The following is a 10506-nucleotide window of genomic DNA, read 5'->3' on the forward strand; positions in this document are numbered from 1 at the left end:
ACCAGCCCCATTGGATATCTACTGCACAGCTCTAGCACCTATGGCTCAGGGAACAATGTGGAAGAGAAAGAAAACAGATTGGAAGAGCCAGAATCCCAAGAAGTAAGCTGTGAAACAGTCTTTCCTAGAAATGGCTTCATAAACAGAACCAGAAGATATCAGTGGACATGTTAACTCGGAAGGAGGGAACTTTCACAGAGTCTCATCCCTAGACAAAGAACTACAGGTAGCTAATGACTCTTGGAGGAAGAGAATTAGCATCTCTTGGGGATGAACCCTCTAACTGGTCCCATGCAGAGTGGAGAGTCCTGAAACCACGTACACACAAACAACAAAAACAGACTCAGCGGGTTGTAGTGTGTGTGTGTGTGTGTGTGTGTGTGTGTGTGTGTGTGTGTGTGTGCACGCTCACATGGGAGGGGGACATACACATAACAATAGTAATCAAATAAAAAGAGGTTATCAACATGGGAGTGGGAAGATATGAGAGCGTCTGAAAGGAAGAACGGTACAGAGGAAAGTAATGTGATTCTGTTTCAATTAAGAACATTTTTTAAGGCGGTATAATAAATTTTCTTTATTCTTTTTCCCCTTTATTGAGCATAGATTCTTTCCTCATACAATATAATCTGAATACAGTTTCCCCTCCCCTACTCCTCCCAGTTGCCCCCAATTCCTCATTCCTCCAGATCCACTCCCTTTCTGTCTCTCCTTAGAAAAGAACAGGCTTCTAAGAGATAATAACAAAACATAACAAAATAAAATATAAAACAAAAGCCATTGTATTAAAGTTGGATAAGACGGGGAAGCAGAAAAATAAAAGAGCCCCAGAGGAAGGCACAAGAACGAGACCCATTCATTTACCCATTCAGGAGTATCATACAAGTACTAAACTGAAAGCCAGACAGCCACAGAGGACCTGGTGCAGACCCATGCAGGCCCCGTGGTTGCTGCTGCAGTCTCTATGGGTTCATACAAGCTTTGCTCAGTTACAAACATTTCTTTTTAAAAGGGAGTTCCCCCAGAAGGAAAATAAGATTAAACTAGTAAAATATTGGGCTATACCATAAGCTGTGCCGTTTACCTATCTGTCATTTAAAGGAGAGTCCATAGTATAATAGTTACAGAAATCATGCATTTGATACATTTATTATCTCAACGAGAATAGCAGTTCCTCTAAAAATCATGAGACTTAACAAGTGTTTACCACTACTTCTCCCAGTCCTGTAGATCATAATAGAAAGGGGAAAGGTAAGGAAGAGATTCCTGATAAATTTGTACCATATACATTATACCAGTTAAGGGAAGCAACAAGTTAATTTTTAAAGAACTATTTCTAAGTGAGTGAATCTTACCTTTTAGTTATTCAATGAAATGAATTAGATGGGCTGAAAAAATAGCTTAGTTGGTCAGAGTGTGTGCCACCAACCACAAGGAGCTAAGTTCAATCTCTGGAACCCATGACGAAAAGCTGGCTGTTACCCTCTAACAATTCCTGTACTAGGAAACAGAAACAGTTAGCTCTCTGAGGCTTAGTAGTCAGCCAAACTAGCCTGATGGGCAAGTTACAGGCCAATGAGAGGCCCCATCTGAAAAATAATATGAAGAGAACTTCTAAGGAATGACAGTGACACTAAGTTTCCACTAGGCTCTCATACATACACACACATGTGAATACCCTACACACACATGCTCATACCCCTTCACACAGATGCATGCACCCCACACACATGTACAATAAATAAAGTCCCCTAGCAGTATAATACCAAGGAAGCAATATCTATAAAACACACACTGAAAACTCAATACTTTTCTAAGACCATAAGGTTAGTAGGAAAGCTATAAAAAAATAAAACATGAATTATCCTTTGGGTTTTGAAGGGAGCAAATTTTAATATCATACTATATTTTCAACTTTAAAAACCCTAATAAGTGTTCAGCAAAATGAACAAAAAGTAAAGAGTATAACATAAGACAAATGTGAAGATTTAATTCTGAATATATACAGTACAGCAATTTTTATTGATAGCATTTTTAGTGTTCTATAAATAATTTGTCATGACGAAAGGAACTGCAGAGTAGATATCAACTAAAATCCAAATAAGTGTAACATGTGAAACATTTAGAAGAAACATTTAAAAAGAAATGTTTGTAACTGAGCAAAGCTCATATGAATGAATTAAGGTGACAAGCAGAAAACATAAACATGGTTCTTGAAATTCAAAAATTGATAATAGTGATAATAATGAGTACAGCTACATGATAAGTAAGCCTCTCATTAAAAAGCCAAAAGAAAACAGAAGGGTCCAGGGACTTCCCAGACACACACACACACACACACACACACACACACAGAGGAATACTATTTCTAACTGTTAAAATACCAGTAATAAAGACAAGAGCCCAAAAGATGCTCAGAGGAGATGAAGATCAGCGAAGGCACAAGGTAGCAGACATCCCACTAGCCAAGCAGCAGCCAGGACACAAAGTGACAAAAATTCCCAGAGAATGTCATTTCAGCTCCAAATTCTAGAATCCAATGTGGTAGAACAAGGTATTTTCAATTCCCCCCAATCAACCTCCCATGCATTCCCTCTTAGGAAGACGCTGGTTGATAACTCAGGCAACGATTCAAGGTCAGGAAGAGAGAGGAAAAGCAAGGCTTTCTGAGCACAGTAGATCTGACCACAGAAAGAGACCACTACACGTTGTAGGATGACATCTGCCAAACAAGACAAGAGAGAAACCAGGGCAGATTGGAGGCCGAGGGAATGCTCCGGGACAGAGCCCTGCGTGAGCTATTGACACAGATGAAATAAAAAAAAAAATTCCAACGTGATAATGGATGTGTGGAGGGTAAGAGGACACTCACCCGTACAGATAATGGCTAATATTTATTGAACTGAGTCTTCTAAGTACATGGAAAATTATGAAACTGAAAAATTATATGAACTATCAATTATTAAATTTAAAGGAAATGCTATTACAAGAAGAAAATGATTCTGTGTACATAATGGTATTGACAGTTCCTAACATAAACGGCATATCCATAAGATAAATATGAATCATCTATGAAGCATTTGCTGATGTTACTGACTTATTTAGGGAATAGTGTGGAGGCTCACAGGATGTGTCCAGTGATGTGTCCAGTTTTCCCCCCTTCTTTCTTTTTGGTGAGTATTACTGTACATTGTGTGCATTGTAGTTGTGTAGTGCATGCATATGACTAGTTGTGTAGTGCATGCATATGAATGCATGCATGCACAAGCCTATAGAGCTCAGGACAGAACATGGAATTTTTTCCTTAGTTGCTCCTCAGGCTTACAGTCTTGAGGCGGGTCTCTCACAGAACTGGAAACTTGCTGTTTGGTTTAGGCTGGCCGACCAGTGAGCTCCTGGCATCTGCTTGTCTCCCTCAATGAGAGGGCTACCGGCACATGCAGCCTTGACTGGCATTTTAGGGGGGTGTTGGGGATTTGACCTGAGGTCCTCTTGTTTGCAAAGCAAGAGCACTTACTCACTGAGCCATCTCCACAGCTCCCATTTTACTGTTTTCTAATCTTCCTAGCTTCAACACAGCATTTGAATCTAACTTGAATTTGCCACTCAGTTTGCCAATCACCCATGTTTCCCTTCTAATGATTTGTGCTCTCTTTGAAGGTGAAGTTTTCATCTTGTCCAGATTTTATGTCAGTGTCTGCTTTCCATTAACCCTTCACTAAATATTAGTCCACTTAAAATGAAGAGCTATCTGATCCACACTTATTGAATTAAATTAATTAGATTGAATCAGAATTTAATTTGATGTCATGGTAAGCAACCTCCTAAAAGAGCTATCAAATGGGCAAAGCTTTGGATCATTAGGCAATATAATGTACACAAGATGGATTCAAATGTCAGCTGCCTCTCTCTTCTGAGTCCCAGAACTCCACCAAGAACATAATCTTCATGTGCCTCAGTTTCCCTATCATAAGAAGCAGATGATATAAAATAGTTGTTAGTAATAAATCCATATAAAGTATTTAGCATAATACCTGCCACAAATGAAGCTCTGTGGTAGTAATATATACTTACCATATGTATTATTGCTATTTATGTTATAGGGAAATCTGATTTGTGGTCACTGATAGGATCAACCTGAAGTATGATTTGAATCTTTAAAACAGCTAAGCATATTCCCATCAGTCATATGCTTGTCACAAAACCCGACTTTACAATAGCCTCAGACTGTCAAAGCATCCCCTCTAGATGTGAACTGTAACTCATTAAACCAAATCAGGACTGAACATTGTGTGAATATTGAATGTTGGTCTTGTCTTGCCCTGACCTGCCTTGATGATTAGGTATATCAGAAAAAGTAATATGTTATTCTTCATATTACCTCATTGGGTCTTCCTGCCAACCATGGAGCTGGCAAATTTCATTTGCCCCTCAAAGGAAAAATGATTCATGGGGTCAAAGTCTCAAGTGTAAGAAGCAGAATATTATCTCTTTAGTCATTTACCATGCAAAATCTTTTCAGTTGCCAAGAGTGGCCTCTTAACAGGTCCAATGAGCTCCCATCTCACTTCTTTTTATCAGAATTTTTCTCTTGAGATGTGCTGCCTAGGAAAAACATCTATATTCATGTATTATTGACCCTTACTTGTTAAGGTAAACTTGTACACTAGGAACATTTTAAAATACTTTTCAAATGGGATGTATGCCCCTCCCTTTTCCTAGAGATTCCGTGATCTCATGGCTGCTTTAATTCATAGAATAAATGCCTCCCACCCCCATTCATTGTAGCACTCTCTAAATTGTTATGAACTGAAATATCTGGAGAAAGCCTTAGCCATGTGACATCAAGTAGACTCTCTGGTCAACAGTTCCAGCTGAAGCCAAACTTGGGTCATCATAGCCCAGGGGTCACCTGAGTGAGTGGAGGATACTTCATGCCATTCTGAACCTCAGCCACTGAAGTCATCACTATTGGCTGGTCTAGTCTTGCAGCTGAGCACCAGCATTATAAAGCTGATAAAAAAGATGCCCTACTACCATCTGTTGATAGCCTCGGTCCCAGAATCTGTAAGCAAAATAAAATACTTGTTGTTTAATGTTAGTAAATTGAGGATGACTTGATACGCACCCAGTGGGATGGAAACATTTAGCATGAACCAAAGAGGGAGTCACTGAATTTAAAAAAATGCATGGAAAAAACCCTGAAAAATGTACTATGAAGATGCACATGAAATAGATAAAAGTTACATACTAGACTCAGTACGTACTCATGTACACATGTGTATGCATGTGCACACACACACTATCATCCTTTTTTTTTTCTTTTTTAAAACTTAAGCCGCCGGGCGGTGGTGGTGCACGCCTTTAATCCCAGCACTCGGGAGGCAGAGCCAGGCGGATCTCTGTGAGTTCGAGGCCAGCCTGGACTACCAAGTGAGTTCCAGGAAAGGCGCAAAGCTACACAGAGAAACCCTGTCTCGAAAAACCAAAAAAAAAAAAAAAAAAAAAAACTTAAGTGGATAAGGGATGGCCCCCTAACTCGCCTTACCTAGAAAGGGCTTGAAGCAAAACACATGCTTTCTAACTCCCTTGTCCATCATTGACTATTCCTACACATGCCTCATCCAGAGGAATCTAACATTTCATCCCAACTCATGAAGGCTCTAATAAGCTACATTAGAAGGTTGGTGTTATTGGGAGGGGAGGTTTTTTCTCCTTCAATACTGGTAATGACTTCAGCTATACCCAGTGGTCAAGAATTGCAATACAGAACCATGAAATGGTCCCAGACACTACCGAATACAGTATGTAACTCAAGAACTCAATACCATCCAAAGGGAGTTGCTTCAAATTTACATGGTAGTACATGGAACAGATTGAATACTTTTTAATTTGTATGATTTTAACCAAAAGGATAAATATTACCAGTTAACCAATAAATACCCCAAAATAGATTTCTCATGAAAACTTGGCAGAGTGAGGATGCCCTATACAACAAAACAATTTAGACATGGACCTTCATTATAAGAGAATATCATTTTATAATAGCTTCTCAAGAAGTTATAATACAATATTATATATACAGAAACCTTCTCAAAGCCCCATTAAGGAGACAATACATTCCATCCAGAGAGCAGAGCAGGACCATCTTTGAATACAGTGACATGGTGGGAAAACACATACATCTTAATGATGTTGTCATGCCCCCGTCACCTCAGGCTTTCCAGAATGCAGCCTAGGTTTCTGGTCACAAACATCCATGACATCAATGAGAAAGGAGTAAGAGAGCCTTGACTTCCAAGAAAGTGAGTCCTAGTTCTGTACCCAGGGCTCATGAGCAGAAGAGCAGAACAGTACAGCCATACAGAACATCATACATATGATTCACAGGGAAAGGGACATCAGAAGCTTCTGAGACTAGGCAAGAATTTCTAGGTATTGGTCACCTGTGCTGGGCCCCATGGATTCCTCCCCAAAGCCCTGGCTGTCCTACACTTTAAAGTTGTACCACCTGGGATTTCATGAAGATGTCCCCAGTAGTCCTTACAGCCACAGCATTCGTCAGAACTGGAGATGGAATTTAGCCGTCTTTTTAGCACTAGCAAATGTTGTCACTTTCTTCCTAATTCTCTACTTCTGTGGTTTTTGTCTGTTCTCTCAAGCTATGCTCAGCACCCCCAAAATATAGACTCCGGCAATTTCCGTGATTAACTGTATGTGAGATACAGCTGTGTACAGGAATAAATGTTTTCAAATCTAAGAGGAAAAGAAAATCTCTTCTATTGGGTAAGAAAGAAAATGATCGTGATTTTGGGAGAACCTTTTTTTTTTTTTCTTTTATTTTGTGGGAGGGCACAATAAAATCGAGTGTTTATTGAGTGCCCATTATATGATAAATACTATTCATGGTACTTAGGACACATCAGAGAATGAAACAAGGAGCCCTGCCCTAGTGGAATACACAGTCTATTGTGTGTTCCCACTCCACCTATGTACTGCTTGTTACCTTGGGCAAGTTGCTGCACTTCTCCACCCAATGGAGCAGGCTGGGCTCGGTGGACACTGAGTCTGGTATATTGCAGATGATGAACAGGACACCAACCCTAACCCCACCACCCAGACAGCAGAGAGGGCTCACGGTTGGTTTTTAATAATCATGTGCAGTGGGAAGAAGGGGGAGGAGGCTGAGCCACACGGGCTGGATGGTTCCATGACCTTCTGCTGCTGTTGTTTGGTGGTGACCTTGTAGATGAATTTCTAAATGATCTTATTAAATAAAAAAAAATAGAGCCAAATATAGGGGTGAAAGCTTTAGAGAGATCAGGGAAATAAAGTCACCAGCCAACCTTACCTCACCAGTTCTGCAGCTCCCAAATGCAAGTTACTTCCTGTCTACCCAAACACATAGGCCTTGCTGTTCTGCCATCTGATTTGCTCTCTGTCCAGCTACATCACTCCTTCCTCTTCCTACACAGCTCTATCACTTTCTGTCTGTCTGTACAGATCTCCAGACCTCTATGGTTAACCAGTGTTGGAATTAGGGCATGTGCCTCCACATCTGGCTCTGTTTCCAATGTGGCCTTGAACACACAGAGATCCTGCCTGCTAAGTGATAGGATTAAGGGCGTGTGCTACCACTGGCTGACTTCTTTGTTTACTTATAATGGCTGGCCTTTTTCCTCTGATCTCCAGGCAAGCTTTATTCATTAAAGCGCAAATAAAATATCACCACATTTCAGCACAAATAAAATATCACCACATGACCTCACTAGCCAGGTCTTTGCCTTGTCTCTAGCTGCCAGTACGGTCTCCTTTGCTTTCTCTTTGGCCTCTATGACTGTCTCAACAAGTGTTTTGGAAGGGGCCTCATCACGTAGTTTGGCCAAGATGTACCTTCATTGTCTTGGTCCCATTGTTTCTGAAGCAGGCAAGACCAAATTCCTGGGCACCTCTGCAGATGCTAAATAAGCTAAAGGAGACCCATGCTTGCTGACAGACTTCAGTCCAGCAGCTGCAGTCCGTCAGAGTTCACATAGTAAATACACTGTTTTCCTCTTTAACCACCAGAGGGGTGTGGCTACTGTTCCAGGTGAAGGTGGTCATGGTCCGAGTCTGTGGGTCTTCAATAGAGTCTTCCAGGATATTGCCCAAGGGAGCAACGTTGACAGAAAACAGTCTCTGTGCCCAATTTAGCATCCCTGTTGGTCATAGTGATCTTGGTCAGGAGTCCCTGGGACAGAGGTATCTGGTTAGGGGTCACGTCCGGGTGCACTGTCTTCACTTAAAACATGTTTTCTATAGGGATTCAGGTTCCATTGCCAGAAGGCATCAAAGATTGGTTCCAGGAACTTCAGAGTACTTTCTGGCCCAGGAAATGCTTCATCATAATGCAAGTCAGGTGGGTTCAGTATTCACACAGCATCAGGGTGCAGAGCCTGGAGGCCATGTGGCTCACGGGGCTCAAGCTTAGTCACCAGTGTGCCCTGCCCTGGTCACTACTGCCACCATGAGGGGCTATGATCTGTTTTCCAAAGATTATTTAACACTATTTTTTTGGAACTAAACTATGAAATATGGAAGAATAAGAAAAAAAGAAAAATCATAGACTAAAAATATCAGACAGAAACATACCATTGTAATTCATATTATCAAAATTGTACGATCCCTACAATTTCCTTGACATTTGCTAGTATTTCTATTGTGTGTCTGACCTGATGCACCTTCACAGGACAAATGATGGGACAAAATATTTAAGACCTAGCTATGTGTTGTACTTCATTATTCATAATGCTCCAACTAAAATACTAAATGCCATCAATTAAAAAGTAAGGTCCTCATCATTCAAGGCTATGAAATAAATGACTCACACAAATGTAAATGCAAAAATGATGAATACATTTTATTGAAAATAAAAGTTCTAGGCAGGCGGATCTCTGTGAGTTCGAGGCCAGCCTGGTCTCCAAAGCGAGTTCCAGGAAAGGCGCAAAGCTACACAGAGAAACCCTGTCTCGAAAAAAAAAAAAAAAAAAAAAAAACAAAAAAAGTTCACTGGGAAAGGTCTTCATTATGACTTGCAGTCATTCAGGGGTGTCATTTGATGTTGATATTTGACATTGATGGTGAAACAGTTATAATTCTATGGTAAAAGAATGTTAAGACATTGGAGGCCTACTGGAATTCTGTGAGTTTCATACATTTCCCCATGTTGCCAGCAAAGAAGTAAGTGGACACAATGATATCTTACTAGTGAGAACCAGAATAAAACAGAGGGCAGGTCATGATCAGAGTACGTATGGCAGGCTGACAGTTGGTCATTTAATGTGTCCTTCCACATGACCTCACTGAATCCTGTGAACAAACTTGTGAGCCAGCCCATTCTTTCTATTTTATAAATAATCACCAGCTCATAGTAGCTGAACAAATTTCCCCAAGGAGAACTGCAACTCTGAAATACTTCTGCATATCACAACTTCACAATAAATAGTGTGTCAGTCTGTGAGAAAGATGAAGAAAGCATCACTTGGAAACATGTTTAAGAAAAAAGATAAGTTTTTGCTTTCTTACCAACAGGAAAGTAAAATTATATACACAAATATATTTGGGTAGCAAAGTGTACATCTGTTCAGAACAAGGAAAAAAGTCAGCATAAATTACAAATACACACAGGCAAAAAAAAACAAAAAATCTAACATTACAAAACTATAGAATGTTAAAAAAATAAAATTTTTTTAGGGTTGGTGAGATGACTCAGTAGCTGAAGACTCTTGCTATCAAACCTGAAGACCCAAGCTTGGTCCCTGGGGTCCACAGGAAGCATGGAAAGACTCTATGAGAACACACATGGAGGTTAAGGGCAGCTTGCAAGAGAGTACACACACACACACACACAAAAAAAAAAAAAAGCTCAAGACAATTGTATGAAGTAGCTGGTGATTGTTATTGTTTTATCTATACTTTGAATTGCATATTCCTTTATTATCTTTTCAAATGATAATGGTTTTTATACTATGGAACATACCAAAAAGGTATTTTTATATCAACTTGATATCAGGTATAGTCATCTGGAAAGAAAGAATCTTAGTCAAGAAAATGACTCCATCAGATTGGCCAATAGGCAAACCAATAGGACATTTTCTTGATTGATGATTGATGTGGGAAGGTCCAACCTATTGTGGATGGTGCCACTCCTGGGCAGTGGTCCTGGATGCTATAAGAAAGCAGGCTGAGCAAGCCATGAAAAGCAAGTCAGTAAGCAGCACCCCTTCAGGGCCCCTACTTCAGTTCCTGTCTCCACATTCCTGCCTTGGGTTTCTGTCCTCACCTCCCTCAGTAACAGAACATGACCTGAGAGTTATAAGCTGAAATAAACTCTTCCCTCCCAAAGTTGCTTTTGGTCATAGTGTTTAATCACAGCAATAGAAACCCCAACTAAGAAAATGAATGGCTAAATCTGACTTATCTGTGTCTTTTCATAACTGAAAAGATTTAAACATACACCCTCACACA

General features: G+C 40.1%; 1 pseudogene; it reads right to left on the reverse strand.

Moving 5' to 3' along the window:
- Nucleotides 1-8386, reverse strand: part of LOC128108809 (PRELI domain-containing protein 1, mitochondrial-like) — a 44805-nt pseudogene extending 36419 nt beyond the window's left edge.
- Nucleotides 8387-10506: the final 2120 nt, after the last annotated feature.

The sequence above is a fragment of the Peromyscus californicus genome, unplaced genomic scaffold, assembly GCF_007827085.1.
Source record: "Peromyscus californicus insignis strain IS unplaced genomic scaffold, ASM782708v3 Scaffold_13__1_contigs__length_99412109, whole genome shotgun sequence".
In the NCBI taxonomy this organism is placed as follows: Eukaryota; Metazoa; Chordata; class Mammalia; order Rodentia; family Cricetidae; genus Peromyscus; species Peromyscus californicus.